The sequence below is a fragment of the Oncorhynchus keta genome, unplaced genomic scaffold, assembly GCF_023373465.1.
Source record: "Oncorhynchus keta strain PuntledgeMale-10-30-2019 unplaced genomic scaffold, Oket_V2 Un_contig_30097_pilon_pilon, whole genome shotgun sequence".
NCBI classification, from domain to species: Eukaryota; Metazoa; Chordata; class Actinopteri; order Salmoniformes; family Salmonidae; genus Oncorhynchus; species Oncorhynchus keta.
Window position 1 is genome coordinate 23,892 of NW_026286890.1, and position 11,465 is coordinate 35,356.

Consider the following 11,465-nt stretch of genomic DNA (forward strand, 5'->3'; position numbering starts at 1 on the left):
TGTGTCACAAGAGTAGGCGACACGTTGACTTTATATAGTGTACCAAGAGATTGCCCTTCGCTTACGGCCATACCAGCCTGAATACGCCCGATCTCGTCCGATCTCGGAAGCTAAGCAGGGTCGGGCCTGGTTAGTACTTGGATGGGAGACCGCCTGGGAATACCAGGTGCTGTAAGCTTTTTGCTCCAGCAGAGGGTTCTCTTGTGTCATGCGTGGAGCAACTCCCTTTTATTTATCACCCTAATAATGTTGTGTCTTTTTATTGGACTAAATGCAGTTTGTTAGTGCTTCCATGCCCTGCCCTGATCAAATCAAATAATGGACAATGCGTTTACCTCAAAATCTAGGCAGTGCATTCAGCATTTCTTTTTAGGCTTGGAGATGTTTGTAGTCCATTAGGGCCCTGTAAAATCCCCCCCCCCCCAAAAAAAAAAAAAAAAAAAATAAATAAATAAATAAATAAATAATTCCCCGTTGACCGTTTGTCCCTGCTTCTGCAGGCTTTCGCTCTCAAAAGTACACCTATTTAATAGAAATATAACACGATTAGATGTTCTATGTCCACGACAACATTTAAAACCCTAGCAGGAAACCACTTTTGAGGTCTGGGGAAAATGGAAGACATATCGATTTTGGGGTGTAGTTACACTTTTTTAGGCAAGTGTGCGCCAGGAAGAGACCTTTGTTTGGTTAAGCGGTGTTGCTGTAGCGCTCATGTGATTGCGGAGTTTGCAAAACAAATGGCCACTGGATTGATGCAAATAATCATGATATAATTCTGCCAGGCTGGCATAGGCTACTTTGCAGTTAACATTTGATTGAGAAGGTTTTTGTGGGAAGCCTTTCCTTCTCTACCACAAGAAGGTTATCATGAGCCTCATCGCCAACGGCTACACAAAGTGTAGACGTGCATGTAAAATCTCCTTGAGTTGATTTCCTCCTTAGTTCAAAGCATTTTTGAATATTGTTGAATTTCGGTTTAATGTCTGTATTTCGTGATTCCGTGTGTGCGCTGTATTTTATAGGGCCCTAGTCCATGAAGTTGTCATAAGTATGAACCTAGGATATGCCCCCCAAGAGTGAAATATATGGTCAGGAAATGCAAGCAAGGTTTGAGCTTTTCAGTGTGTGTCACAAGAGTAGGCGACACGTTGACTTTATATAGTGTACCAAGAGATTGCCCTTCGCTTACGGCCATACCAGCCTGAATACGCCCGATCTCGTCCGATCTCGGAAGCTAAGCAGGGTCGGGCCTGGTTAGTACTTGGATGGGAGACCGCCTGGGAATACCAGGTGCTGTAAGCTTTTTGCTCCAGCAGAGGGTTCTCTTGTGTCATGCGTGGAGCAACTCCCTTTTATTTATCACCCTAATAATGTTGTGTCTTTTTATTGGACTAAATGCAGTTTGTTAGTGCTTCCATGCCCTGCCCTGATCAAATCAAATAATGGACAATGCGTTTACCTCAAAATCTAGGCAGTGCATTCAGCATTTCTTTTTAGGCTTGGAGATGTTTGTAGTCCATTAGGGCCCTGTAAAATCCCCCAAAAAAAATAAAAAAAAATAAATAAATAAATAAATAAATAAATAATTCCCCGTTGACCGTTTGTCCCTGCTTCTGCAGGCTTTCGCTCTCAAAAGTACACCTATTTAATAGAAATATAACACGATTAGATGTTCTATGTCCACGACAACATTTAAAACCCTAGCAGGAAACCACTTTTGAGGTCTGGGGAAAATGGAAGACATATCGATTTTGGGGTGTAGTTACACTTTTTTAGGCAAGTGTGCGCCAGGAAGAGACCTTTGTTTGGTTAAGCGGTGTTGCTGTAGCGCTCATGTGATTGCGGAGTTTGCAAAACAAATGGCCACTGGATTGATGCAAATAATCATGATATAATTCTGCCAGGCTGGCATAGGCTACTTTGCAGTTAACATTTGATTGAGAAGGTTTTTGTGGGAAGCCTTTCCTTCTCTACCACAAGAAGGTTATCATGAGCCTCATCGCCAACGGCTACACAAAGTGTAGACGTGCATGTAAAATCTCCTTGAGTTGATTTCCTCCTTAGTTCAAAGCATTTTTGAATATTGTTGAATTTCGGTTTAATGTCTGTATTTCGTGATTCCGTGTGTGCGCGCTGTATTTTATAGGGCCCTAGTCCATGAAGTTGTCATAAGTATGAACCTAGGATATGCCCCCCCCAAGAGTGAAATATATGGTCAGGAAATGCAAGCAAGGTTTGAGCTTTTCAGTGTGTGTCACAAGAGTAGGCGACACGTTGACTTTATATAGTGTACCAAGAGATTGCCCTTCGCTTACGGCCATACCAGCCTGAATACGCCCGATCTCGTCCGATCTCGGAAGCTAAGCAGGGTCGGGCCTGGTTAGTACTTGGATGGGAGACCGCCTGGGAATACCAGGTGCTGTAAGCTTTTGCTCCAGCAGAGGGTTCTCTTGTGTCATGCGTGGAGCAACTCCCTTTTATTTATCACCCTAATAATGTTGTGTCTTTTATTGGACTAAATGCAGTTTGTTAGTGCTTCCATGCCCTGCCCTGATCAAATCAAATAATGGACAATGCGTTTACCTCAAAATCTAGGCAGTGCATTCAGCATTTCTTTTAGGCTTGGAGATGTTTGTAGTCCATTAGGGCCCTGTAAAATCCCCCAAAAAAAAAAAAAAAAAAATAAATAAATAAATAAATAAATAAATAATTCCCCGTTGACCGTTTGTCCCTGCTTCTGCAGGCTTTCGCTCTCAAAAGTACACCTATTTAATAGAAATATAACACGATTAGATGTTCTATGTCCACGACAACATTTAAAACCCTAGCAGGAAACCACTTTTGAGGTCTGGGGAAAATGGAAGACATATCGATTTTGGGGTGTAGTTACACTTTTTTAGGCAAGTGTGCGCCAGGAAGAGACCTTTGTTTGGTTAAGCGGTGTTGCTGTAGCGCTCATGTGATTGCGGAGTTTGCAAAACAAATGGCCACTGGATTGATGCAAATAATCATGATATAATTCTGCCAGGCTGGCATAGGCTACTTTGCAGTTAACATTTGCAGTACTGTATCATTTTAATCATTTTAGTCAATAAGATTCTTGCTACGTAAGCTTAACTTTCTGAACATTCGAGACGTGTAGTCCGCTTGTCATTCAATTTCCTTGCATTAGCGTAGCCTTTTCTGTAGCCTGTCAACTATGTGTCTGTCTATCCCTGTTCTCTCCTCTCTGCACAGACCATACAAACGCTCCACACCGCGTGGCCGCGACCACCTAACCTGGTGGTCCCAGCGCGTACGACCCACGTGGAGTTCCAGGTCTCTGGTAGCCTCTGGAACTGCCAATCTGCGGCCAACAAGGCAGAGTTCATCTCAGCCTATGCCTCCCTCCAGTCCTTGACTTCTTGGCACTGGCGGAAACATGGATCACCACAGATAACACTGCTTCTCCTACTGCTCTCTCCTCGTCCGCCCACGTGTTCGCACACCCGAGAGCTTCTGGTCAGCGGGGTGGTGGCACCGGGATCCTCATCTCTCCCAAGTGGTCTTTCTCTCTTTCTCCCCTTACCCATCTGTCTATTGCCTCCTTTGAATTCCATGCTGTCACAGTTACCAGCCCTTTCAAGCTTAACATCCTTATCATTTATCGCCCTCCAGGTTCCCTCGGAGAGTTCATCAATGAGCTTGATGCCTTGATAATCTCCTTTCCTGAGGACGGCTCACCTCTCTCACAGTTCTGGGCGACTTTAACCTCCCCACGTCTACCTTTGACTCATTCCTCTCTGCCTCCTTCTTTCCACTCCTCTCCTCTTTTGACCTCACCCTCTCACCCTCCCCCCTACTCACAAGGCAGGCAATACGCTTGACCTCATCTTTACTAGATGCTGTTCTTCCACTAACCTCATTGCAACTCCCTCCAAGTCTCCGACCACTACCTTGTATCCTTTTCCCTCTCGCTCTCATCCAACACTTCCCCACTGCCCCTACTCGGATGGTATCGCGCCGTCCCAATCTTCGCTCTCTCTCCCCGCTACTCTCTCCTCTTCCATCCTATCTTCTCTTCCCTCTGCTCAAACTTTCTCCAACCTATCTCCTGATTCTGCCTCCTCAACCCTCCTCTCCTCCCTTACTGCATCCTTTGACTCCCTATGTCCCCCTATCCTCCAGGCCGGCTCAGTCCTCCCCTCCCGCTCCGTGGCTCGACGACTCATTGCGAGCTCACAGAACAGGGCTCCCGGGCAGCCGGCGGAAATGGAGGAAAACTCGCCCTCCCTGCGGACCTGGCATCCTTTCACTCCCTCCTCTCTACATTTTCCTCCTCTGTCTCTGCTGCTAAAGCCACTTTCTACCATTCTAAATTCCAAGCATCTGCCTCTAACCCTAGGAGCTCTTTGCCACCTTCTCCTCCCTCCTGAATCCTCCCCCCCCTCCCTCCTCCCTCTCTGCAGATGACTTCGTCAACCATTTTGAAAAGAAGGTCGATGACATCCGATCCTCGTTTGCTAAGTCAAACGACACCGCTCAGTTCTGCTCACACTGCCCTACCCTATGCTCTGACCTCTTTCTCCCCTCTCTCTCCAGATGAAATCTCGCGTCTTGTGACGGCCGGCCGCCCAACAACCTGCCCGCTTGACCCTATCCCTCCTCTCTTCTCCAGACCATTTCCGGAGACCTTCTCCCTTACCTTACCTCGCTCATCAACTCATCCCTGACCGCTGGCTACGTCCCTCCGTCTTCAAAGGAAGCGAGAGTTGCACCCCTTCTGAAAAAACCACCACTCGATCCCTCCGATGTCAGCAACTACAGACCAGTATCCCTTCTCTCTTTTCTCTCCAAAACTCTTGAGCGTGCAGGATCCTTGGCCAGCTCTGCCGCTATCTCTCTCCAGAATGACCTTCTTGATCCAAATCAGTCAGGTTTCAAGACTAGTCATTCAACTGAGACTAACTCTTCTCTGTATCACGGAGCGCTCCCGCACTGCTAAAGCTAACTCTCTCTCCTCTGCTCTCATCCTTCTAGACCTATCGGCTGCCTTCGATACTGTGAACCATCAGATCCTCCCTCTCCACCCTCTCCGAGTTGGGCATCTTTCCAGCGTGACCCACGCTTGGATTGCGTCCTACCTGACAGGTCGCTCCTACCAGGTGGGCGTGGCGAGAATCATCTCCTCACCACGCGCTCTCACCACTGGTGTCCCCCAGGGCTCTGTTCTAGGCCCTCTCTTATTCTCGCTATACACCAAGTCACTTGGCTCTGTCATAACCTCACATGGTCTCTCCCTATCATTGCTATGCAGACGACACACAATTAATCTTCTCCTTTCCCCTTCTGATGACCAGGTGGCGAATAGCATCTCTGCATGTCTGGCAGACATATCAGTGTGGATGACGGATCACCACCTCAAGCTGAACCGCAGCAGGCCAGGCTCTCTTCCTCCGGGAGGACTGCCCGTTCCATGATCTAGCCATCCGGTTGACAACTCCATTGTGTCCTCCTCCCAGAGCGCTAAGAACCTTGGCGTGATCCTGGACAACACCCTGACGTTCTCAACTAACATCAAGGCGGTGTCCCGTTCCTGTAGGTTCATGCTCTGCAACATCCGCAGAGTACGACCTGCCTCACACAGGAAGCGGCGCAGGTCCTAATCCAGGCACTTGTCATCTCCCGTCTTGATTACTGCAACTCGCTGTTGGCTGGGCTCCTGCCTGTGCCATTAAACCCCCTACAACTCATCCAGAACACCGCAGCCCGTCTGGTGTTCAACCTTCCCAAGTTCTCTCCACATCACCGCTCCTCCGCTCTCTCCACTGGCTTCCAGTTGAAGCTCATCCGCTACAAGACCATGGTGCTCGCCTACGGGCTGTGAGGGAACGGCACCTCAGTACCTCAGGCTCTGATCAGGCCCTACACCCAAACAAGGGCACTGCGTTCACATCCACCTCTGGCCTGCTCGCCTCCCTACCACTGAGGAAGTACAGTTCCCGCTCAGCCCAGTCAAAACTGTTCGCTGCTCTGGCCCCCAATGGTGGAACAAACTCCCTCACGACGCCAGGACAGCGGAGTCAATCACCACCTTCCGGAGACACCTGAAACCCCACCTCTTCAAGGAATACCTAGGATAGGGTAAGTAAGGGTAAGTAATCCTTCTCCCCCTTCTCCCCCAACAAGATTTAGATGCAAGTGGCTGTTCCACTGGTTGTCATAAGGTGTATGCCAATTTGTAAGTCGCTCTGGATAAGAGCGTCTGCTAAAATGAGCTTAAATGTAAATGTGTCTTCTGAGAAGTCAGGTCTGGTCTCCACAAATGCTGAGTTATGGATAAGCCCACCGCAGAGCACGACAGAAGTTTGTTCAAGAGAATAAATTGTGCTTTGGCTGTTTAAGGCCTGGGCATCGATCAAAAGATTGTGATAACAGGAACACCTGCGACACGTGTCAGAGGGAGGCATCCATCCTGCCTGCACGAAGATCGTACTAAGAAAGGTTAAAGGGATGGAGAAACCTCCACAGAGATAAGGGGACAAGAGAGTCAGAGTGAGGCCATATCTAACAGAGTCGTAAGGGACATTAACACTCACACCTCCACAATCATTCCAGTATGGGTGTCAACCACAAGTGAGCCAGATCGTGAAGTTCTTGTGTATGCACTTCTTGACACCCAGAGCGACACCACTTTATCCTTGAAGAGACAACAAAGGCTCTCAATACAAGGAAGGAGCCAGTCCAACTGAAACTCTCTACAATGGCTTCAAGAAATACCACTGTGCCCTGCCAGAAGCTGTCTGGTTTGCAGGTTAGAGGGTTTTACTTGGAGAAGAAAATCCCTCTGCCAACGACCTACTCGAGAGAGTTTATTCCTGCAAACAGAGATCATATTCCTACTCCAGAGACTGCAAGAGCATGGTCTCATCTTGAACACATTGCAGAGGAGATTGCTCCTCAACAGAGCTGTGATGTCGGTCTCTTAATTGGCTACAACTGCTCCCAGGCTCTCCTTCCAAGAGAAATTGTGTCTGGTAAGGAAATCAGCCTTTTGCTCAGAGAACAGATCTTGGCTGGAGCATCAGTGACTGTAAATCATATCGACTGAAACTATTGAGTGAGTCATCAGGTTATAAATTGAGCAGGTGATGCCAAGCCTTCCAATCTTCTTCCAACCTCACAAATCAAGTACACTATGTTTTGTAGAACACATGCAAGAGAGGTAATCACAACACTGGACAGTATCAGGCAGCAGATCTGACTTCAGCGAGGGTACTGAAGGACTCATATCTCAGAGGATATCAGGTTCCTGAAGAAAATGAAAGGGCATCAGACGTAAGGACAATGGACATTATGAGATGCAGCTGCCATTTAAGGAAAGAAAGACCCAATCTGCCCGAACAATAAAACATGTGCAGTTCACCGACTCAAGTGCCTGGAAAGGAGCCTAAGGAGAGACAAGCAGTACTACAAGGACTACACAGCATTCATGGAGAGACTATAGCTTGTGGAGATGCTGAGAAGGTCTCTAAAGAGAAATTAACAAGCATCCAGCATGGTATATCCCGCACCATGGAGTTTATCACCCACAAAAGCCTGGGAAGATGCAGTCGTCTTTGACTGCTCAGCTAAGTTTTGAGAGAACGTCCTTGAATGATCATCTCCTTACCGGTCCAGAGTTGACAAACACATTGCTGGGGCATCCTTTTGTCGTTTTAAGGGTCCAGTTGCAATCATGTGACGTAGAGTGCATGTTCCACCAGTTTCATGTGAAAGCAGAGAAGACCAAGATTATCTACGGTTCCTTTGGCCCAGGAGAACGGAGTCTAGAGTCTCAACCCTCAGCGTATCGTATGAAGGTCCACTTGTTCGAGGCGCAGCTTCATCTCCTGGTTGCCAACTATGGTCTCAAACATCTTGCTGCCGAAGGACGAGGAAGCTTGAGAAGTCTATCCAGTTCATAGAAAGGAACTTTTATGTTGATGATGGGTTGACGAGCGTATCGTCTGAAGCTGAAGCGGCCCAGCTGAGGAAAGAAGCAAGAAGGCTTTGCAGCATCGGCAAACTTCGGTTGCACAAGTTTATCTCTAACAGCAAGGAAGTTATAGCCACAATTCCCAAGGAAGAACGTGCCAAGGGTGCCAAAGACCTGGATATGGCTCTGGTGAACCACACATGGAGGCGCTTGGTGTACTGTGGTGTGTCGCATCAAGACGAGTTCCAGTTTAGAGTAGTTGTCAGGAACGCCCACTCACAAGAAGAAGTGTTGTCTACAGTTAGCCTCTGTATATGATCCGCTTGGGTTTGTGGCACCCTTTGTCCTGGTGGGAAGCAGATCTTGCAGCGGATGTGTCGTGACAGAATCGACTGGGATGACCCCCTTCCAGATGACCTACGTTCCCAGTAGAATTCTGGCTCCAAGGTCTACAAAACTTGTCTGAAGTAAGGATCCAACAGAAGGTACTTGCCATCAGTTTCAGGAGGTGCAGAGTTATGAGCTCCATCACTTCTCCGGCTAGTACCTCAGGTTATGGAGAGTGCTCATACCTCAGAACAATCAGCACCGCAGGAGAAGTTCATTGCTCCCTAGTTATGGCAAAGTCGAGAGTCGCCCCTTCCAAGGTTACGACCATACCACGACTGGAACTTTCAGCAGCGGTGGTAGCTGTTCGAACAAGTGACATGCTCAAAAAGGAGTTAGAGATACAAGGTCTACAGGAATACTTCTGGACAGAGTCGAAGGTAGTTCTTGGCTACATCAACAATGAAGCCAGAAGATTCCACGTCTTTGTAGCTAACCGTATTCAACGCATTAAACCTCCAACACAGACAGAAATGGAGTAAAGACTGAAGAAACGCAAGGATTAATGACATTGTCATTTTGCAAGATGATACTGCACCACGCAACCAGTGGAAATTGGCAAAGGTTACAGAAGTGTACCCGGGACAGGATGGCCGGGTGAGAAGATTCAAGTTACTGATCAGCGACTCAACCGAAGATGAGAGAGGTAAACGCATCACCAAACCCACCTGTCTGGAGAGGGCCATCCATAAGACAGTCACCCTCCTGGAAGCCGATCAAGAAACCTGCAGACCCCTTTCACAGAAATCACTGGTGATTGGTGGGAGTGTAACTGACAGTTAGACTTACAGGTTATGTCGTTGTCTTTTGTTTGAATTGTTTATGTGTCCGCTGTGCGGGGAAATGATAATACAAGCGGAACTACGTAGCTAATACTGTTGTAACGGGGATCCTTATTGTAGCAACACACCTTTGGAGGAAGGCAATCCCTGCGCTGCGTTAGCTAAGTTTTCATGTCATCGGGTGTAGTTCATAAAGGTTGAAGAGTGTATGTTACAATGAAGTGTGAATTCATGCCAGGAATAATAAGTGTGAAGTTTGATTTCTCCTTCTGTAATAAGCAGCCAATGAGGTATTTGTTCCTTTATTCATGTGTTAATCTGAACCTGTTATAACGCCGGTTAAACTGTTATGTATGTAAGCACTTCAGAGTTATACCAAGCTAATAAGTCACTCGTAAGATAAGGTCGGTAAGAGTGTGCTTAACTGTATTTTTCATTTTACTTTATAGTTCTCACGGAAGGTGATAATTCTGACTAAAACTACAGAATAAAGTCAGCCAGTTAAAATCAAGGAACGGTTGTGCTCGTGGTTACTGAAAGGAGCTAAACCTAGTTTCATACACTTAAACATAGTCCATGATCCCTTGTTTCATAGTTTCATATATACACTTAGCTTAAACATAGTCCATGATCCCTTGTTTCATACCCTCCTAAGCATAGTCCATGATCCCTTGTTTCATATCCCCCTTAAACATAGTCCATGATCCCTTGTTTCATGATCCCTTAAACATAGTCCATGATCCCTTGTTTCATACACTTAAACATAGTCCATGATCCCTTGTTTCATACCCTTAAGCACAGTCCATAATCCCTTGTTTCATACCCTTAAACATAGTCCATGATCCCTAGTTTCATATATACACTTAAACATAGTCCATGATCCCTAGTTTCATACCCTTGTTTAAACATAGTCCATGATCCCTAGTTTCATACCCTTAAACATAGTCCATGATCCCTAGTTTCATATATACACTTAAACATAGTCCATGATCCCCTAGTTTCATATATACACTTAGCCACAGTCCATAATCCCTTGTTTCATACCCTCCATAACCATAGTCCATAATCATCCCATATTGTATTAGTTGTATGTAAAGGATACATGTTTGTTTCACAATAAAAATGTAAAAATAAAGATAAAATAAATGGCTCGGGGCTAGGGTAGAGTTAACAGGCTAGCATCTACCTTAGAACCCTGGGGGCCTGTCTATCTATTCACCTCAAAGGGAGAACAAGGCCTTGGCTTAGCTTTAAGGTCTGGGTCTGCTAGACTGGTCTGCCCTGCGGGTCTCACTCCGGGCTTCGCTGTCAGGCTAGAGTTTGCCCTGGGGGTTCACGCCGGGGCTTCGCTTTAACAGGCTAGAGTTTGCCCTTCGGGGCTTAGCTTTAACAGGCTAGAGTTTGCCCTGGGGTCTAACAGGCACTCACGCCGGGCTTAGCTTCAACAGGCTTAGAGGCTGGGGTTAGCTTCGCTTTAACAGGCTAGAGTTTGCCCTGGGGGGTCTCACTCCGGGGCTTAGCTTTAACAGGCTAGAGTTTGCCCTGGGGTCTCACTCCGGGGCTTATTTTTAACAGGCTAGAGTTTGCCCTGGGGTCTCACTCCGGGGCTTAGCTTTAACAGGCTAGAGTTTGCCCTGGGGGTCTCACTCCGGGGCTTAGCTTTAGGCTAGAGTTTGCCCTGGGGTCTCACTCGGGGCTTAGCTTTAACAGGCTAGAGTTTGCCCTGGGGTCTCACTCCGGGGCTTAGCTTTAACAGGCTAGAGTTTGCCCTGGGGGTCTCACTCCGGCTTAGCTTTAACAGGCTAGAGTTTGCCCTGGGGTCTCACTCCGGGGCTTAGCTTTAACAGGCTAGAGTTTGCCCTGGGGGGGGTCTTTAACAGGCTAGAGTTTGCCCTGGGGTCTTCCGGGGTCTTTAACAGGCTAGAGTTTGCCCTGGGGTCTCACTCCGGGGCTTCGCTTTAACCCAGAGTTTGCTTACTCCGGGGCTTAGTTTAACAGGCTAGAGTTTGCCCTGGGGGTCTCACTCCGGGGCTTAGTTTAACAGGCTAGAGTTTGCCCTGGGGTCTCACTCCGGGGCTTAGCTTTAACAGGCTAGAGTTTGCCCTGGGGGTCTCACTCCGGGCTTAGCTTTAACAGGCTAGAGCTTTGCCCTGGGGGTCTCACTCCGGGGCTTAGCTTTAACAGGCTAGAGTTTGCCCTGGGGGTCTCACTCCGGGGCTTAGCTTTAACAGGCTAGAGTTTGCCCTGGGGTCTCACTCCGGGGCTTAGCTTTAACAGGCTAGAGTTTGCCCTGGGGTCTCACTCCGGGGCTTAACTTTAACAGGCTAGAGTTTGCC

General features: G+C 47.5%; 3 non-coding genes across 3 annotated transcripts; all 3 read left to right on the plus strand.

The window, feature by feature from the left end:
- Window positions 1-59: 59 nt before the first annotated feature.
- Window positions 60-178, plus strand: LOC127923571 (5S ribosomal RNA). The gene has a single exon (XR_008114716.1). It is a non-coding gene; the product is annotated as a 5S ribosomal RNA (ribosomal RNA).
- A 1,008-nt stretch (window positions 179-1,186) lies between these two features.
- LOC127923572 (5S ribosomal RNA) lies at window positions 1,187-1,305 on the plus strand. Its single transcript, XR_008114717.1, has one exon. It is a non-coding gene; the product is annotated as a 5S ribosomal RNA (ribosomal RNA).
- Window positions 1,306-2,312: 1,007 nt separating this feature from the next.
- On the plus strand, window positions 2,313-2,431 carry LOC127923573 (5S ribosomal RNA). The gene has a single exon (XR_008114718.1). It is a non-coding gene; the product is annotated as a 5S ribosomal RNA (ribosomal RNA).
- Window positions 2,432-11,465: the final 9,034 nt, after the last annotated feature.